General features: G+C 43.1%; 1 protein-coding gene across 11 annotated transcripts in view; it reads right to left on the bottom strand.

Moving 5' to 3' along the window:
• TRERF1 (transcriptional regulating factor 1) overlaps positions 1–21323 on the bottom strand; it is a 77992-nt gene that overhangs the window by 30289 nt on the left and 26380 nt on the right. The window contains exon 2 of one of the 11 annotated variants that reach the window (XM_079968481.1): positions 12374–12482. The exons of the other annotated variants lie outside the window; for them this stretch is intronic. The gene's annotated coding sequence lies outside the window, so the exon portion shown is untranslated. The remainder of the gene's footprint in view (positions 1–12373; positions 12483–21323) is intronic. 11 annotated transcript variants of the gene reach the window in all.

The following is a 21323-nucleotide window of genomic DNA, read 5'->3' as shown; positions in this document are numbered from 1 at the left end:
CTTTATGGGTTAAATCCAGGAAAACCACGGCTTCAAGTCTCGTTATGGCGGAACAAACCACCCAGTTCAGGCATAATGGAAAGCCAGTGTTTCTTGGTTTGCTTATCCCGCACGTGCCATGGAAGGAGCAAATTGGGCAGCGTGCACAAGCATGCTCCTCATTCTCGACAAACCACAATAAGCCAGAAAGTGTGGCTCATCGTTACGTGTGAGCATAAGAGGTATGCCACTAAATACCAGTTTTTGAAGGAAACAGCGGGACAGGCCACTGCCTTCGTGCTTGTGGCTTGTGGGCTTCCTGAACACATCTGGTTAGCCCACGTGGGAAGCAGGAGGCTAGCCAAGATGGGCCTTCAGCAAGGCTATTCCTATGGTTGAAAAAGGAAGTTCGGCATGTTTGATAAAGTGCTTAAAGGGTGGGTAGGGAGACCCTGGCTGATTTTTATTATTTATTTTTATGTACTCTGTTAGCTGATTTTCATTTAATGAATACAGATGAGTTCAGATTGTCTTTTGGCTTATGTGCCACCTTCCTCTCCATAATATCTAGGCCAATCTCATTCCATAGTGTGTTTCTCCACCACTACCATCAACATTAGTGATATGGAGCAAAATCCCCACCATTGTGTGTTCTGGATGCTGAGGAATGGCAAAACCAAGCAGGATGCTAAATACTGTCTTTGAATTCAACATGGGTGTTTTTTAAATGTAAAACAGCAGGTGCCGCGAGGAACTGATAGTTATTGGAACTGCAGCAGATGAGAATGGTGTTGTTGTTTTTAACAAAATAAAACATCTCCCCCTGCCCCATGCCCCTAGTCCTGACAAAAACTGCTCATCAAAAGTTGCCATTTGCCACGGACAATGGTGATGGATTTCCTCCCAATGCAAATAGCTGCTTCAGATGAGAGATTTTTGTTGGGACCATAGCCGGGGTCAAAAGGCTTAAACTCCACCATCATTGTCAGGTGAGATCCCAATAATCACCAGCCCCATCCCTTACAAGTGGCTGGTTGTGAGCTTCCGGGGGAACTGACTGACCATAGCTGGAAAGTAAGGTCATTGTTGTTTCTTTGTCCATGCAGCCCCGGGTGCATCTTGCAATCTGTCTTACAGCTGGTGAAGCTAATCTAATTCTGTCCTCATAACTCCTTCTGCATCCTGTAGATTGTTGTATAAACTGTCGGCTTTGAGCTAACATAATCACACTAGTTTCTTCTCCCCTGATGGAAGAGTTCTGGTCAAATCAAAAGCTTGATTGTGATTTTGAGACATTTTGGCTGGTCCTAATAAAGCCATGTGGTTTTTGGATTCTACGTCCACTTCCTGTGGACCAACAATGCCACCTACATTTTTTGTAGGCTAAGGCTGCAATCATTATCACACTTATTAGGGAATAAGCCTCACTGAATACTGCAGAACTTACTTCTAAGCGAACTGGTACTTGTCCTTTTGCTCTGATCCATCAAGTCCGTTTTGATGTTCTTATATTTCATTGTTATTTCTAACCATAAGGTGAGAGAACATACCATCTTGTCAAACGAACATTTGCTTAATAGACTCCTTAAACGTGCCATGCTTCATAGTCCAATTATAAATCTGATAAACAACACATAAATCTGTGAAGCAACTCCTGTTTTCAGAAATCTCAATTACTCTGAGGCAATTTGTTCTTTGTAGCATTTTATGTATTCATATGCCCCAAAATGATTCATCTAAGGCACACACAAAAAGCAATTAAATTAAGGTCGTGAGCCTAAGTACATATCGTAAGGAAATAAGGACACCAAATAGGACTTATTGGAAAGAATGACATCAATTGGCCTTATACCCAAGTAGATGCCTTAAAGAATGGTATATAAAATAAATAAAGAAGTAATAAACAATGATAGTTTCAAACATTAAAAGGGTAATGCAACCACTATCCAGACATACCAGTTCCAAAGAATCTTAATAATATATGTTCCTTTACTGTGATGGAAATACATGAACACCGAGGCAAAGCACAGTTATATTTCATTGTACTAGGCCAGGTTCACACATCACTTTAAAGTACGGTAAACCATGGGTAGGCAAACTAAGGCCCAGGGGCTGGATCCAGCTCAATCGCCTTTTAAATCCAGCCCGCAGATGGGCCAGGAATCAGTGTGGTTTTACATGAGTAGAATGTGTCCTTTTATTTAAAATGCATCTCTGGGTTATTTGTGGGGCCTGCCTGGTATTTTTACATGAGTAGAATGTGTGCTTTTATTTAAAATGCATCTCTGGGTTATTTGTGGGGCATAGGAATTCGTTCTTCCCCCCCCCCCCAAAAAAAAAAATATAGTCCGGCTCCCCACGAGGTCTGAGGGACAGTGGACCGGTCCCCTGCTGAAACAGCTTGCTGACCCCTGCTTTAAACCATACTTAAACTAATGTCTGAAGGCGAATGCACAATGTGCTGAAATCACATGCACTGCCCCTCCCTTGTTCCCACTGCCCTGCTACATCCCCATTATCCCCAGCTGTAACCAAAAAAATGGGCTACAGTCTCCAAAAGCTTATGCTATAATAAATTTGTTAGTCTTTAAAGTGCCACAAGGGCTCGGTATTGTTTCTGCTGCAAGACACTAAACCAGCCATCCCTCTGGAAAGTTTTGTAACTAGATTCCAACATCCAAAAAGCGCGCGCGCACACACACACACACACACACACTCTTCCATCAGATATCACAGATGCAATATGTAAGCATCTGCAACAGTCCTGTTTAAAATGCATGCCTCTGGAAAAGAACTGGATCTCTGTTTATGCCTACTTTATAAAGGAAATGCCCAAATAAAACCAGGTTTCCTATAGGAAAAGGGGCTTTATCAGCCTTCTCAAATTGCAGCATAGTGGTTAAACTAAGTGTCACACTTCCTACAGGGAAGACCCAGGTTTAAATCTCAATTATGAAGCTCACTGGGTGACTTTGGGGCAAAATCTCAGCATACTCTACTTGGCAGGTTTGCTGTCAGAAGGGAAAAACAATGCACACTAACTACCTTGAGTTCCATGGAAGGAAGTACTTATAAATTGTAACAAATAATGAAAACAAATAAATTAATAAAAGTAAGAAAACTGCTGCCACTTAATTTCTCTCATTCAGTCCAATGGGCCCTTTGTCATCTAGAGCTGAATGTAAATATTGCTTAAGTTAGTATACTGCCATCACTAAGAATTTATATAGAGCTTTTTCTATACAGTGGTCCCTCTGGATACGAACGGGATCCGTTCTGGAGCCCCATTCGTATCTAGAAGCAAACATTACTAACGACGACACGTCTTCACACGCACTAGCCGCTTTTCGCTGCTTCTGCGCATGACGTCATTTTGAGCGTCTGTGCATGCGTAAGCGGCAAAACCCAGAAGTAATGCGTTCCGTTACTTCCGGGTTGCCGCAGAGCACAACTCGAACGCGCTCAACCCGAAGCACATTCAACCCAAGGTATGACTGTATAGTTAAAGATCTGGGAGTATTAAAAGAAATAACTTATTCTGGCCACAAGTGATTCAAGTACATACCATATTTGGTTCAGACTAGGTCCCCTGAAAACCCAACTGTACGCTTTCATACACAGAGTTCATTGCTATGTTTTGTTCTGTTTTGAAAGGCATTCTATTGGAGGAGTTAGTGGGCAGACAAAGGGCATTTCTGCCTATGTCCCAGTTTTCAGAGTTTGAAATTGCATCTGTCATAAAAAAAATAGCTTCATTATCAGATCTGCAGGCATCCTGGCACAGAAGTGGAGAAGGCCATTTAAAAATAACAATCCTGATGCACAATTCTTAAGGTCTAAAGCCAAGCAATTTCTGTAACGTTTTCTTGGAAAGAAGGCACGCTAAGAGTGCATGCACATTTTCCCCACTATCAGTTTAATGCTGCAATTAGAAAATGTCTATACTGCTGATATCTGGAAGGCTGCCTTCTTCATTACAAACCTGCCTAGGTTTTAAGATCTTCACAAGATGCCCTTCTTTATTATCCTGCCAACATGTGAGGCACGTTGTGGACAGACTAGCCTTCCTAGTAGATGAAAACCGCAGGAGGGGGACAGTGCTTTTCTGCTCAAATCCTGCTGGCTGGCTGACCACTGGCAACTTGTTCAGCCACTGTGAGTAGAGGATGCTGGACTAGGTGGGCCACCGGTCTGATCCAGCATGCTCTTGTTATGCTCATACATTCCCTAGACTCTAAAACAGGGATGAGGAACCTCTCCATTCTGAAGTGAATTCCCTTGGGAGTCTTGTTCCTCGGGGCACAGCGAAGAGGCCATGCTGAGGAAAGGGAGCCCATTTCTTGGCACACAGATCCTGCACTGCCAGCTCCTCTTCCTCAGTGAGAAAGCCAAGAGAGCCAGCAGTGCAGGAAGGGAGCAACTGCTTCCTGCTCAGCCCCACATCTTCCACTGCCCTGGGTCTCTTAGTATTTTCAATGTCATGTAAATGAACATTGATGCTGGGATGATCACGAAGGGAGCGCAACACGGCCAGTGTGTCAGAAGGGCTGTGGCCTGATGATTCTGCCTACAGGCAGAAGGTTTCTAATTCATGCTCTAGAACCTGCTCACTAGGGAAGTCCATCTAGACCAGCCTTTCTCAACCTGTGGGTCCCCAAATGTTCTTGAACTACAACTCCCATCACCCCTAGCCAGCAAGGCCAGAGCTCAGGGATGATGGGAGTTGTAGTCCAACAACATCTGGGAACCCACAGGTTGTGAACCGCTGATTGAGACTGTCTAATGCTGTCAGGCTTCCTGTTCCAAACTTCCTGTATGGAAAGGCTTTTTGTCTATTAAGCAATTTGTTTCCTCTGTTGCTCATTTTCAGTTGACTGCTTTTTTCTTTTTTTTAATGCTTTGTCTATTTTCATCTGTTCTTGTTTTCCAAATCTGATTTTATTCTGCAACTATTTAGCTTTGTCGTTTGCCATCTTGGATGTTTAGTATGAAAAGGCAAGGCTCAAAGCTAACACAACAAACAATCAAACATTTATAGGGTTGATATAACCAGTTGTTCATGTAAAGAAGGTTGTTCTGTTCGCACCACGGGACAAATGAGGGTAGTATAACAAATTTGCCATCACTTTCCAGCCCATGCTCAGCTTGCACCAACCTGACATTCTCACCAGTCGGTCTTGCCTTGATAGCCAAATTGCTATTTCACCCTTCCAGCCACAGAGAAGCAACAAGTGGCTAATATCTACTCAACAAGTCTGTGAGGTAGGTGGCTCGAACGTGATGTCAAGGGTCACCAGGAAAGTTCATCCCAAGTAGGAATTTGATATTTGATCTCACTATGCAACCTACCAAGCTGCTACTGTTTAAGCTGCCTGTTGGGGTCGCAAAAAAAAAAAAAGGATGATTGTTGAGCATCGCTAAATCATAATATAGAGATCAGGAACCTGTTGCCCTTCAGAAGTTGCTGGACTCCCAACTCCCAGCAGCCCCAGTCAGCTTGGCCAGCAGTCAGGAATGGTGGGAGCTGCTACTCAACCAGAAAAAATATTACCGTGGTACCTCAGGTTAGATGCTTCAGGTTACAGACACTTCAGGTTACAGACTCCGCTAACCCAGAAATAGTACCTCAGGTTAAGAACTTTGCTTCAGGATGAGAACAGAAATCGCACGGCGGCAGCAGGAGGCCCCATTAGCTAAAGTGGTACCTCAGGTTAAGAACAGTTTCAGGTTAAGAACGGACCCCCAGAACGAATTAAGTTCTTAACCTGAGGTACCACTGTATTCACAGAGTTCTTAATGGGCTTTTCTGGCAATAGTCAAATTAGGTAGGCTGCTGTTATCCCCATTTTACAAATGAGGAACTGAGGCTGGTAAAATTGTGACCCCTTGAAGAGCGAATGCCAGGGCCATGTCCACATACAACATTATATCCCACCTGCATCACCTTGTCCCGGTGCTGAATTCATTGGTTGTATGGAGGTGTGTCTCCCCACCGGGGGCGGGGGTTCATATTTGACCACTGCAATTTATGCAACCATGGAAGGCCTTCTAAAGATGCTCCAATGAGGCAAATCCCAAGAGGCATGATGAGAGGCTGCTACATGCAACTCCGCAAGATCCCAGCCAGATTTGAAGCCCAATTTTGGGACGGCGGGGTGGGGAGAAGCATCTGAACCACTATAACAGCTTTTCTTCATGGAACAACACACACACAGAAGCCACTCCAAATTGCTCCTTCCAATGGATGCCTTCGCACATCAAACGGTTCACGTGCAGCTGTTCATCACACTAATTGGGCTATTTTCTCCATGTCGTGAGATTGGAGGCGCGGGAATGTGGTGTGGAGAAAATAATCAGATCTACATGGCGCTTCAACTGCAATTAGTTATGAACAGGCTTAAAGTCTTAATTAATGAATTAATCAGATTGAAAATGTGTATTTTTAGTTGAGGCTGTACCCTGCCAAATGCTCCATGATTAGAGTACAGGCATAAACAATCTGTGTGGATCCTGTGATCTTGGCAACATCTTTTTAAATGCTGTTCCAAGTGATAAATTATTTGTCTCAATTGTTTAGCAAAAGAACTGATGTTGCCATCATTGCATATCCTCAAAATGGCCCCTGCCATAATTTGTCTGTGTTGTTTTAGCTAGGAGGCTGTTGCTGTCATTAAATATGCTCAAAATGGCCCACATCAGAAAGGGATCATAGTATCTCTTCTACATTTTTATTAATATTCAAACATGGAGGTCAGGCCCTCAGGTTATGATCCAGCAGAGAGTTCTGGAGTGTTTAAGCAACAATGATTTCACTGGGATATACTGGATTCTGGCACATGGATTAATTCAGGCTTGTGAAGTGTCTATCTACCTGGTCACTAGTAAGGGAAGCTTTACAAAAACTGCTTCCAGGCCACAATTGACTAACAAGTAATTTCTTTGCACAGTTGAGTTAAAAAACGGAGCTTCTTGCTCACTTACTCAAAGATGTTCATCAAAAAAACAAGAATTCCCTTACAAGGATTCTTCAACAGATCTTATTATGATTTATATGAAAATTGTTCAGTTTGGTTATGTATTTTTTTATGTTTTATTTATTCTTTATGACTACAGTGGTACCTCGGGTTAAGTACTTAATTCGTTCCGGAGAGTCGTACTTAACCTGAAACTGTTCTTAACCTGAAGCACCACTTTAGCTAATGGGGCCTCCTGCTGCTTCCGCACCGCCAGAGCACAATTTCTGTTCTCAACCTGAAGCAAAGTTCTTAACCTGAAGCACTATTTCTGGGTTAGCGGAGTCTGTAACCTGAAGCGTATGTAACCCGAGGTACCACTGTATTTTTGTTATGCTGTAATTATGTATTTTTTTCATGTTGCGAACCTCCTTGAGCATGGTGTTAACTGTGGGAAAGTGGCACACAAGTAAAACAATGTGTATGCATTGCATGTGTGTATGTACGTGGACCCCTTCATGGATCACTGCCTTGCCGTGGCGAAGGGGCTTGAAGAACTCAGAGAAGCTATGAACTATGCCGAGCAGGGCACCCAAGATGAACAGGTCATAGTGGAGAGTTTTGACCAAACGTGATCCACCTGGAGGAGGAACCGGCAAGCCACTCCAGTATCCCTGCCAAGAAAACTCCATGGACAAAGACAACAGGCATATAAAAGTTATGACGCTGGAAGATGAGCCCCTCAGGTCGGAAGGCGTCCAACATGCTACTGGGGAAGAGCGGAGCGCAAGGACAAGTAGATCCAGAGCTGATGAAGCGGCTGGGCCAAAGCCGAAAGGACGCTCAGTTGCGGATATGCCTGGAAGCGAAAGGAAAGTCCAATGCTGTAAAGAAAAATATTGCATAGGAACCTGGAATGTAAGAACCATGAACATGGGTAAGTTGGAGTTGGTCAAAAATGAGATGGCAAGAATAAATATTGACATCCTGGGCATCAGTGAACTAAAATGGACGGGAATGGGTGAATTCAGTTTGGATGACCATCATATCTACTACTGTGGGCAAGAAACCCGTAAAAGAAATGGAGTGGCCCTCATAGTCAACAAAAGAGTGGCAAAAGCTGTACTGGGATGTAATCTCAAAAATGATAGAATGATCTCGATACGAATCCAAGGCAGACCTTTTAACATCACAGTAATCCAAGTTTATGCACCAACTACTGGTGCTGAAGAAACTGAAATTGACCAATTCTATGAAGACTTACAACACCTTATAGAAGTGACACCAAAGAAGGATGTTCTTCTCATTATAGGGGATTGGAATGCTAAAGTAGGGAGTCAAGAGATAAAAGGAACAACTGGCAAGTTTGGCCTTGGAGATCAAAATGAAGCAGGGCAAAGGCTAATAGAGTTCTGTCAAGAGAACAAGCTGGTCATCACAAACACGCTTTTCCAACAACACAAGAGACGACTCTACACATGGACACCACCAGATGGGCAGCATCGAAATCAGATTGATTATATTCTCTGCAGCCAAAGATGGAGAAGCTCTATACAGTCAGCAAAAACAAGACCTGGAGCTGACTGTGGCTCAGATCAGCAGCTTCTTATAGCAAAATTCAAGCTTAAACTGAAGAAAGTAGGGAAAACCACTGGGCCGGTAAGATACAATCTAAGTCAAATCCCTTATGAATACACAGTGGAAGTGAGGAACAGGTTTAAGGATTTAGATTTGGTGGACAGAGTGCCTGAAGAACTATGGATGGAGGCTCGTAACATTATACAGGAGGCAGCAACGAAAACCATCCCAATGAAAAGGAAATGCAAGAAAGCAAAGTGGCTGTCCAATGAGGCCTTACAAATAGCGGGGGAGAGAAGGCAAGCAAAATGCAAGGGAGATCGTGAAACATACAGGAAATTAAATGCAGATTTCCAAAGAATAGCAAGGAGAGACAAGAAGACCTTCTTAAACAAGCAATGCAAAGAAATAGAGGAAAGCAATAGAATGGGAAGAACCAGAGATCTGTTCAAGAAAATTGGAGATATGAAAGGAACATTTCGTACAAAGATTTCCATAATAAAGGACAAAAGTGGAAAGGACCTAACAGAAGCAGAAGACATCAAGAAGAGGTGGCAAGAATACACAGAGGAATTATACCAGAAAGAAACAGATGTCTCATATACCCCAGGTAGTGTGGTTGCTGACCTTGAGCCAGACATCCTGGAGAGTGAAGTCAAATGGGCCTTAGAAAGCACTGCAAATAACAAGGCCAGTGGAAGTGATGGTATTCCAGCTGAACTATTTAAAATTTTAAAAGATGATGCTGTTAAGGTGCTACACTCAATATGCCAGCAAGTCTGGAAAACTCAGCAGTGGCCAGAAGATTGGAGAAGATCAGTCTACATCCCAATCCCAAAGAAAGGCAGTGCCAAAGAATGCTCCAACTATCACACAATTGCACTAATTTCTCACGCTAGCAAGGTTATGCTTAAAATTCTACAAGGAAGGCTCAAGCAGTATGTGGACCGAGAACTCCCAGAAGTGCAAGCTGGATTTAGAAGAGGCAGAGGAACCAGAGACCAAATTGCAAACATGCGCTGGATTATGGAGAAAGCTAGAGAGTTCCAGAAAGACATTTACTTCTGCTTCATTGACTATGCAAAAGCCTTTGACTGTGTCGACCATGGCAAACTATGGCAAGTTCTTAAAGAAATGGGAGTGCCTGATCACCTCACCTGTCTCCTGAGAAATCTCTATGTGGGACAAGAAGCTACAGTTAGAACTGGATATGGAACAACTGATTGGTTCAAAATTGGGAAAGGAGTACGACAAGGCTGCATTTTGTCTCCCTGCTTATTTAACTTATATGCAGAATTCATCATGCGAAAGGCTGGGCTGGATGAATCCCTAAGATTGCCGGAAGAAATATCAACAACCTCAGATATGCAGATGACACAACCTTGATGGCAGAAAGTGAGGAGGGATTAAAGAACCTTTTATTGAGGGTGAAAGAGGAGAGTGCAAAATATGGTCTGAAGCTCAACATCAAAAAAACGAAGATCATGGCTACTGGTCCCATCACCTCCTGGCAAATAGAAGGGGAAGAAATGGAGGCAGTGAGAGATTTTACTTTCTTGGGCTCCATGATCACTGCAGATGGTGACAGCAGCCACGAAATTAAAAGACGCCTGCTTCTTGGGAGAAGGGCAATGACAGGCCTAGACAGCATCTTGAGAAGTAGAGACATCACCTTGCCAACAAAGGTTCGTATAGTTAAAGCTATGGTTTTCCCAGTAGTGATGTATGGAAGTGAGAGCTGGACCATAAAGAAGGCTGATCGCCGAAGAATTGATGGGAGGAGACTCTTGAGAGTCCCATGGACTGCAAGAAGATCAAACCTCTCCATTCTGAAGGAAATCAGCCCTGAGTGCTCACTGGAAGGACAGATTGTGAAGCTGAGGCTCCAGTACTTTGGCCACCTCATGAGAAGAGAAGACTCCCTGGAGAAGACCCTGATGTTGGGAAAGATGGAGGGCACAAGGAGAAGGGGGCGACAGAGGACGAGATGGTTGGATAGTGTTTTCGAGGTTACCAGCATGAGTCTGACCAAGCTGCGGGGGAGCAGTGGAGGACAGGAGTGCCTGGCGTTCTCTGGTCCATGGGGTCACGAAGAGTCGGACACGACTAAACGACTAAACAACAACAACATGTATGTGGAAGGCCCACTTGAGTAACATTGGCCTTGGCTTCAATTGCTGCACCCTAAGGTGCAGAACACAACTGTTCTGACGCAACAACATGAAACATAAGCTCATGACTAAAAATGAGCAATGCAATTCTATATGCATCTACTCAGAACCATGTCCACTAGTTTCAGTGGAACTTAGACCCAGCAAAACAATTATAGGGGTTGTACCTCCAAACACCAAAACATACACCAGCGTGTTTCTTCTCCTGCAAGCCTTGTGCACCGATTTCTAGCCTTTGACGATGCCACCTAGGTTGTAGTACGTGTGTGCCTCTGCATCAAGGCATTCTGAGCTCACAATGCAAGCTGTTGCTGTCTGCTTAGGACTAGTGAAACAGTTTCCCAGCAAGCCATCAAACATGGCTGGTGGCCTCTGTGTGGTTAGCAGGTCACAAATTTCACAGGCACGGTCTACTTCAATCCTACAACAAGTTTTGCCCCATATCCAATAAGGACCCACTTTGTACAGTGATCTGACATGGCTCCTCAGGGTAGCAACAAATACACTTAAATTAAATAAATAAAATTACCAAGGCACAAATGCCAATTATTACAAGAGGAAACTGTTCTCTGGTGCCATGGCAACCATAACAACATTGTGGATGCGCGCGTGCACACACACACAGTCCTTGCGTATGGATTATAAACTCACTATGAATTGTTAATGCATTACGGACTTTATCAAGCCCTGAAAAAGAACATCTTCAGTAGCATGAACAAAACCACTGCAACCGATGTGAGGAGCTGCCACACATAAAACGTCACATCCCGTGGAGGTATATTCATATGAATGTATGAGAAGCAGCTACCATCATACATAAAGTAGCTGAAGATTACCCATTGCTGCTAGTTAAGTACCAAAGGGATGAGGAAGGTACTGCCCTGCAGATGTTGGGAGTACAATTCACATCATCCCTGACCCCTGGTCATGGTGGCTTGAAGCTGATGGGAGTTACAGTCCGTAACATCTGGAGAACCCCAGGTTCCCCATTCCTAACTTAAGATCTTTACTGGAGACCCGACTCCGAACAAATGCTCCCAACTTCATAGACATTTGGGTTAGAGACTCTTCTGGGGCAGTGCCGCACAGGGCCCAGCCCAAGATGCTTTGATGCTGGAGGCAGCAAATCCACACAAACACCCAAGTCATGGGTCAAATGAAAGAAAAACCAAATTTGCTAAACCCTTATGGGTCACTGAAAGTCTCTGCAGCTGACAGATTCTACAGTGGTACCTTGGTTCTCAAACTTAATCCATTCCGGAAATCCGTTCCAAAACCAAAGCGTTCCAAAACTAAGGCGTGCTTTCCCATAAAAAGTAAAACACAAAATGGATCAATCCATTCCAGACTTTTAAAAACAACCACTAAAACAGCAATTTAACATGAATTTTACTATCTATCGAGACCATTGATCCATAAAATGAAAGCAATAAACAATGCACTGCAGTCACACAATCAATCAATCAATCAATCAGTAGCTGAACTGGGTTCCACACAGTCACAAAAACAAAACAAAAATAGCCGCAAAAACGAAAACACAAAATAATTAGTAAAAACAGACAGACCTCAGAGTAACACTCAAAATGGAAGTGTAGCACTCAAAACGGAAGTGTGGCACTCAAATCAGAAGCGTAACACTCAAATTGGAGCACATTCGACTTCCCAAAAAAGTTTGCAAACCGCAACACTTACTTCCGGGTTTTCAGTGTTTGGGTTCCAAGTTGTTTGAGTTCCAAGGCATTTGAGCACCAAGGTACCACTGTATTCCTCTACGGCTGGTTTCATCCTTTGCCATCAAGCACTCAAGAAAAAAAAAGGGGAAATAGCCACTATGATCATGAGTCCAGTATTTTAAGAGGGTAACTTAGGGAAGATGTTTCTTCAGATCACTTTAAGTTCTGTCTTTATTTCACTTTATTTGACAAAGTGCTAGGTGCACCACCCACAAAATAGCTACTATGGTGGGGATCATGACATAACACAAAAACGACTGCCATGGGAAGCGCAGCATAACATAGAATTAGAGAGACAGCCACCTTTGACACTTTTATTCTTACCATAGAAAGTCCTGCTGGTCCTGATTGTGGAAATCACACAATCATGTTTCTCACACACACACACACACACACACACACACACACAGAGAGAGAGATGTTCCTGCTTTCTAACTTGAAGCTTTCCTCAGTACCAGGAAAAATACACAAAGTACAAAATACCTTACTCTGAAATGACAGAAAACATTTATAAAGTACCTACACATGTTGCCCCATAACTTTCTCACTAGGACGTCTAGGGATCTAAAGAAAGGAAGTTCAGAGTCTGTTTTACAACCCCTGGCTTAAGTGACTGCAGAGTGATTGTGATCATGAAAAATCAACCCTCAGTTGGGGAAAAGTCTTGAGTAAGCAGACTTTGGGGGGCTCTTCCAGATGAGACTTCTGACACCTTGCCTGAATTTTTTAGAGGGTCCTATTCTTAAATTTCTCCTGTCCTTATAACAAGCTGTTATTCTGTAAATGGAGGCTGCCATAGGCTGTCATGCCACAAATTAAGACAACTTTCCGAAAATTCTGGAGAGACAGATGGATGAAGCACAAATCTAGGCAGGTTGTGAACCCATTTGCCCTACCCTGGTTACAGAGTTGGCACCTTATGTTTCTGTCTCTTAGATAAAAGGCAATCTTATTCTGCCACCTTTCCACCTAGCTGGAATTTTTTTCTGCTGCCACTGCTTTCTGGTGTGAATTGGTTTGTTTTTCCTTGTTTGAATTTAATCATGGTTTGAATTATTCTTTTTGTTGGTTTTTAACAACGTTGTTATGACCAGGTGCATGAAAAGCACGACTGCTTTTAAAAGAAATAAATAATTAACACACACATATCTGAACACGAACACAACTAAAAAATGTTTTGGTACACATCTAACTACCTTAAATGTGAACCTGAGCAACAAATCTACTGAGGCCATCTGCAAGTCTTTAATTTAAAAACGCAGTTCTGTAATCTCTGGAAAGCTGCAGCAAACATCTTGTAAATCAGAAACTGTAAATCAGAAAGTGAAATCTAGTATTTATTTTTTTGTAAGCATAAAGAACATTCAGAAGTTACACCTACAGAAAATCACCTCCAGTAAATCACTACCAGTAAATCCTGGTTCTAAAAGTTGTAATAAGCATGCATTGTAAGTAGTAAAAGAGTAAAGAACATAATAACAACACAGCTACCCCACTGGAAATTGGTGCAGTTCAGAACTTTTCCTCGGTAAGAAAATATTGGATGGTCAAAGAGCAGAGTTTTATGACTTGATGTGCCACCTTAAATCTCATTAATGATTAAATGGACATAAATAATGGTTGTGGTTCCTGACAGTAAGCAATTTACAGCAGGCTACTTATAGTCCACAGAAGGTCATCTATTGTATAAAAACATTTCCACCAATCCACCTAGATCCTGATTATGGTATTTTACAGTACTATGGGGAGAGGACTTATACAACTTTGCCCACCAGCAGCCATACAATCAGGTACTTGGAAATCCCCCTGTTTTTGTCGACCCTGGAAGACAGTAAAACAGGCTCCCCCAGTCCAGATGTGGTTGTAATCCAATCCCCATTATCTCTAGCCAGCATGATCATTGGTCAGGGATGATGGGAGTTGCAGTCCCACAAGATTTGAGAGATCACCATACATGGCTGGTGAATTGCATTCTGCTCAGAAGCTCACAAACTTAGCAGGCTTTATTTTATAAACCAACGTTTTTAGGGGGGAAAGCTGTTTCTGCTTGTACAGCAATCAAATAATTTTCTTCCCTCCTCTTTTATCTCCAATTATCCTCCCGGGCAACTCAGCGACACACAATAGGCTGAGGCTGGAATAACTAGTAACAAGCCATGCACCGACTGCTGCCGCATTCCAGGACCTGATCCTTGCTTCATATCCTAGTTGGGAAGGAGCTCTTAAACCAGTTTCCCGATTCAGACATCTCGGGAAACAGATTTCAGAAACCCAGACAGCCATTGCTAAAGGTGGGTGCATGAGGAGAGGATGGAGTAAAAGACACAAGGAAGAAGTATGTGGATGCCAGCTCACTGCTGGTCCGGTAAACCATGGTTTATCAGGCTGGGATTATTACATCTGGAAACAATGATTTCCTCATAGCTGACCATGAAATTTCATTGCTATGGAGAGATCTAAATAGCCCAGGGGGAGTTGGGTTTTCTTTGCAGGGAATTGGGGGGTGGGGGTGGAAGGAAATAACTTACTGGCAGAGGAAGAGGAGTGTGGGGGAAGCACCCCAGCCCCGGCAGCACGATCCTGGTGGGGTGCCATCACAGCTGCCTCCCTGCCTGTGCTAGGCGCCATGCCTTCACAGGCGGCGTGCCACGCCCCCAGGACACACACCACTGAAACAACTGCCCTGAGACCTGCCTATTAGGCTAGTAGGATCATAGAATGCAACAACTGATTGGCCTGCAGGAAAAGACCAATCAGGCTCCAGGAGGGAAGCAGAATCAGCCAATCAGACGGGATTCATTGTGTAAATAATGTATATAAAAGCCTGAGGTTTGGGGGGCATTTCAATCACTGTTTTACAAGCTGCAATAAAGAGCATGAAATCACTACACACTCCGAGTATATTTCATTAGCGGAGTCTGTAACCTGAAGCGTTTGTAACCTGAGGCGTTTGTAACTCGAGGTACCACTGTATACAAATTTAATAAATAATAATAAATTTGTTTAGTCGTTTAGTCGTGTCCGACTCTTCGTGACCCCATGGACCAGAGCACGCCAGGCACTCCTATCTTCCACTGCCTCCTGCAGTTTGGTCAGACTCATGTTTGTAGCTTCGAGAACGCTGTCCAACCATCTCGTCCTCTGTCATCCCCTTCTTCTTGTGCCCTCAATCTTTCCCAACATCAGGGTCGTTTCCAGAGAGTCTTCTCTTCTCATGAGGTGACCAAAGTATTGGAGATAATAAGAAATAGAGTGACAGAAAAGAACATGGGGCAGGGCACACTTTTCCACCATTCCCACTCCCCAGGACTTTACATCCTGGGAAGCAGGGGTGCCCATATCCAATATTGCTCCAAAACTCTAGAAAGAGGTTTTAAAAAGGCAAGGAAGAACAGAAAGGTTTTTGCACTGAGATCAGGAATAAAGGCCGAAAATTATTGGGGGCAAATACCATTACACTGCCAACCTATTCTCTAAACCAATGTTTTGCTCTGCCCTGCACATACAAAGAAGAGCAGGAGCATATAAGAGTTCCAGAAAGTCTAGATATATCCCTGACCCAGCCAAGACATATTCATTTTGCTTCAGCTTTCTGGCATCAGTTTACACAGCCAGCCTTCATTTCAATCAGCAGAGCCTGGTCACAATCCACTGATTCCATGGCCTGTCCATCTCCTCCTGTCTAAGCTAGGAGCAGGGTGGCATGCATGTTCTGTAGTGAACATGGGACAACATGCATGCTTTGCTTCCTCAGATGTCCTGGAGGTCCAAGGAGCTCTACACGTCTGTCACAAAGCAATACAGGTGTAATGGGAGCCCATGAAGGCTTACAGATTATTTTTTAAAGCATTGTCATTGCTGGCTTGCATAATACATTTAAATGTATGCAAATTTTTTAATTGTCTGCTGCCTAGCATTAAAGCCAAGCTAAAAATAGAGGTATTCAATTAAAGGAAGGAAAAGAATGTCAGGGCAGTCAAGTTCTAACGATATTTCAATTTCCCGAGTGCCAATAATTTTAGGGTGCTTCCACATTAGATTGTTACTGCGGAACTGCTCCGCTTTTGTGGAACTGCTTTTTGCAGGGCTTCTTATACAATGTTGTTGTTGTCCTTATTGTTATTGTATTTGTACTCCGCCCACCTGACTCGGTTGCCCCAGCCACTCTGGGCAGCTTCCAACAAATATAAAAGCGTAATAAAACATCAAATTGTCATTATCAAATTAGGGAGGTTTGGAGCGGAGGCTCTACTTGGCCATTTCCCCTGTGCAACAGCTAAGAGGAACAGGAGACACAAGGTGGCAGCTGCAGCAGAGATCAGATCCATCAGCACCACACAGGTGCATAGCTACTGACTGGCCAGATGCATACCTGGATGATACATTGACATCAATGGGCTGTTGTAGGATGCTGCTCGTTATTTAACAGCAATGCATCTGCAAGGTGCTGATGCATCCCAAACCTGCCTCAGCTGCTGCCTTGAATCTCCTTCCAGGTATGAGAAACCAGTGGCCTTTCTAATTTTGCTGGACCACAACTCACATTAGCCCCAGTTAGTGTGGCCAATGGTTGGGGATGATGGAGACTGGAGTGCAGAAATATTTGGAGGGCCACAGGTTCCCTATCGCTGCAGTGAGACCTCTCCTCCCTCAGTGCCCACTCAGGGCTTGTACACACTTCCACTTGTCCCGCCGATTTCCCCTGGGGAAACCGGCTCTTTAACAGTTGAATTGGAGCAAACATCTATCAGGTTTTCAGTGGATTGACGTTTGCTCCCACAAGAGGTAGTGGACTCTCTTTCCTTTGAGGTTTTTAAACAGAGGTCGGATGGCTATCTGTCATGGATGCTTTAGTTGGGATTCCTGCATTGCAGGGGTTGGACTAGATGACCTATGGGGTCCCTTCCAACTCTAAGATTCTATGATTCTATGATCAACAAAATAAATAGGGATGAAAAGGGGTCTATGACTTGCCATATTGGCTATTGGGACTCAAATCCGATCATATTGTGCGTTACCCTCTGACAATCATTTTGGGATCTCATATTATCTTTCCTTACACGGGTTAAATATTGACTGCCAGAAAGAACATGAAACATGCCAAGGAGTGATTGTAAACAAGTTTGTTTCATTTCAGTAAAAATATGTCTGCAATTTTGGAAAAAAATAATCCCAATTTGTAACCCTCCCTCTCAGAGGACAGTCCTTGAAAGACAAATTTAAACATTTCAAAGTCGTGCATTTAGACTGTTCACACGCTTTTAGTTCCAGGGAACACCCTCAATTTATAGTCTGATTCAGCAAATTGCACTGAACAAACAAAGCAGCTGGTAGACAAATATTTGGGCAAAATGCTTGAAGGTATAGCTGATTCGTGTTAAGGAGTCAATCACTGTAATTTGAGAAAATAAATGAAAACGTAAAAATAAAAGAAACAAAGGAGCACAACCTATATTTGCGTTTAAAAACAAAAAGTTAATGAGACACAGGAAAGTATGGTGACAGAATACATATTAAAGATATGCAGTCCCTCTAAAGCCTTTGGATTTTATTTTATTTTTAAAATACAGCAATGGGTTCCATGACAAGTTAACCCTTTCTTCCTTCCACCATGAACCTATCTGTGTACCTTAATGCGCTTTGGAAGTTCAGTGAAGCCCCCCCTAACATAGGATGGGTATTGGAGGGGATTTTCTCCTGTGAGCATCGTTAAATTACCTTAAATTGGGATTCAAGCCTGATTTTGGAAGAATCCTCCACCCTTTCTATATTCACATACCACCCATTGTTTTGTCAGTCACCAGTACATTATAAAGAATACCAATCTAGAATATCCAAACCTTTCAGGAGCGAAGGCCAGTTTCTGCAAATAGAACCAGCTCTCTATGCCTGGCCTAACATAAACCATCAAAACACATAGGATTAATATTTCAAGATTCACGTTTTATAAAACAAAAGGCTGCTGAGTCAGCAGGTGAGTTGATCTGAAAATGCAGAAAGAGTCACCGGAGAGGAAGTATTGTTTGGTAACGAATAAAAACAAAGAGCGTAGCAGCTTCAGTCGAAGGCTCGAAGAACATTACATGAAGCTAGAGAATTGGGACTTGGCTCCATTTGACTAAAGCTTCAGAAAGTAGTTCTCACTGAAAGCAATGTTGTTTTCAATGTGACAGCCGTTTTATGGCAGCTTCTCCTAACTTGACACTATCTAGTTGTTGCTGGACTACAACTCCCATCAGCCCCACCCTTTGCACAGCCAGTGGTGAGGGAGAATAGGAGGCACAGTGCAACAACAGCTGGACAATACCAGGGTCTCCACCCCGGTGTATATAAAACCACTGCTTCCTGGGTTCCCTCTCATTGTCACAGACTAGCACAGGAGTGAGGAACTCCTCTATGTGGCCCCTGAGAATCTCCCTCATCAGTCACAGGCTTCTTGGGTGCTTTTGCCTAGCTGCAACATGACCTTGAACTCTGGTGATTACTCTTGCTTGCCCAGATGGAGCCAGACAGGAGTGTTTAAGGGTCTTGTCTATAAAATAGCCTACTGTACAAATGTAAAATCTACATTCACTGTTGTTCACAAGTGGTGTGTTGTCCCAGCGCACAAGGCCCTGATAAATACCCTTGGGCTGAAAAATGTTCTGCACCTGTGTTCTAGTGTAACTAAGAAAGGGAACCCAGGGTATATGGCTACTGACGTCGGTGAGGACTTCGTTCTTAGTGGCTCCCACTGGAGACGCTAAATTCGACGGGAGCTTGCAATGTGGGACATAGTTGAAATACCGTCCCCTTGCTCTCAGACACTGCTGATGTTCAAGCTCTTTCTAATTTTGCTTTTCTTTAAGCCCATCATAGCGACAGGCATTTTGCTAGTATTTACAAGATGAAAAGGATTTGTGGTATTCACATTGACCTGTTTTAACAACTAAATGACTTAATTTGCTTTGCCTCTGTAACTACACAGACCTCACATTTTTCATGTTAAAAACATGCATAATTCTATAAATACAGACAGATGGAAAACAGGCTTTAAGCCAGATACCCACTTCTGATTTGTTTTTTTTAACAAGGCCCAGTAAAATTTGTAGCCTATTAAATTATAAGACAGTTCGAATGATGTGTAAAATGAGATTTATGCCTTGCTAAATAAATATTGCCGTATCCTAATTTAGAACTTGGCAAATCTAGATTCATGGGCTAAAATAAGAAGTGGGCACTTTGTCATTTCAAAGGAATAGTTGGAATTATTATATTCCTTGATTTCCCCGCACCCCTTTTTATTTACTCTGACAGCATTACTTTACACAAGATTGCATCCTAAAACTCCTTTTTCCAGTAGCTTATGAGCCAAAAGAAACTTGTCAATGAAACTAGCTAGAAGGGATGATAGTTATATATGGCACTCTGATGCTCCAGCAGTTTGACTTCACCCCCGGAGGCGCACGCCATTGTCTTTCGAGACAGATGGATGCCAACAAAATAACACACAGAGGCAACACTGAATACAACCCATAAAGCAGAAAATTAAGACTGGTCCAGTGCCCCAGTCTTAAAAGGGGAGGGGAGGTAAAGGACCCCTGACAGTTAAGTCCAGTCGTGAACGACTCTGGGGTTGAGGCGCTCATCTCGCTTTACTGGCCAAGGGAGCCAATGTTTGTCCACAAACAGTTTTTCCGGGTCATGTGGCCGGCATAACTAAGCCGCTTATTTATCTACTTGCACTCTAATGTGCTTTCGAACTGCTAGGTTGGCAGGAGCTGGGACCGAGCAAAAGGGCCTCACCCCATCGTGGGGATTCGAACCGCTGACCTTTCAATCAGCAAGCCCTAGGCTCAGTGGTTTAGACCACAGCGCCACCTGCATCCCCTATAAAAGGGTGAAGATTATGTACATGAAGCTCCTTGAATATTTAAAAGGGTGAAGATTTCGCCAAATATTCAAGGAGCTTCATGTACATAAATATTGCCAGTACCCCTATAATGAACTGAACTAATATTAGTCCTGTCTTGTGGATGGAAGAATATGTGTTGAGAGAGAGAGAGAAGAACTCTCCTAAAGTCACCTAGTTAATTCATTGTAAAATTTTATCTGGTGCCTGCCAGTGCATGCCCTTAGGATTGCTTTAAATGTGACACTGGTCATGTTAAAAACCAAACACACCTGTCAAGCACATGGAATCAGCACAGATGCCATGCATGAACCAGGTTGCTAGCACTCACACATACAATATGAGTACACCAACAACATCTTATTAAAAATATTATAACTCATTTTCCGTTCAGCATAAAGGTAAAGGTAAAGGGACCCCTGACCGGTGCAACAAATAAAATGACCATGCCGGGGCGGGGAATCCAACACAACAAATTAAGGCAGCAAAAGCAATCAATAGCAGAGTGGATTAAACAATCAAGAATACAGCTCATAAAAATACCTGGGCATCGTGTACTCCCAGGCCAGAGCCTCTTGACATGCTAATGTTATATGTTCATGCCCCACTGCCAGGTGTGACACAATACACACTCAGCTCTAAGTTTTGTTCCTTTCAAACGTGCCCAGCATCACCCTGAAAAGACATCACCCACTACACTAAACTAGCCATCTTTTTCACAATATAAAAATCACAGAGAAACCAAGTTGGTGAGTAAGCAATTCGGTGTGTTTCCTGGTGTACATTGCTGCAAACGAGAGAGAGAAAGAGAGGAGAGATTATATAGAACAAAATGGCTCTTTGGGACCGAGAGTAAAACAGAGAGTCTTTCACCTTCAACATGCTGATACGAATCTGGATAGCTGTAGGTGGAGACTAGGCTGCGAGCACATTCTGTTTCATCACTTCTCGTTTTCCTCACTGGCCTCAAAATAATCTTTTCGCATTTCCAATGCATGCATGCTAACTCACTCTCACA

Source organism: Podarcis cretensis, assembly GCF_951804945.1.
Source record: "Podarcis cretensis genome assembly, chromosome: 3".
In the NCBI taxonomy this organism is placed as follows: Eukaryota; Metazoa; Chordata; class Lepidosauria; order Squamata; family Lacertidae; genus Podarcis; species Podarcis cretensis.
The sequence above is the reverse complement of the archived record's forward strand: the minus strand, read 5'-3'. Positions and strand labels throughout refer to the sequence as shown.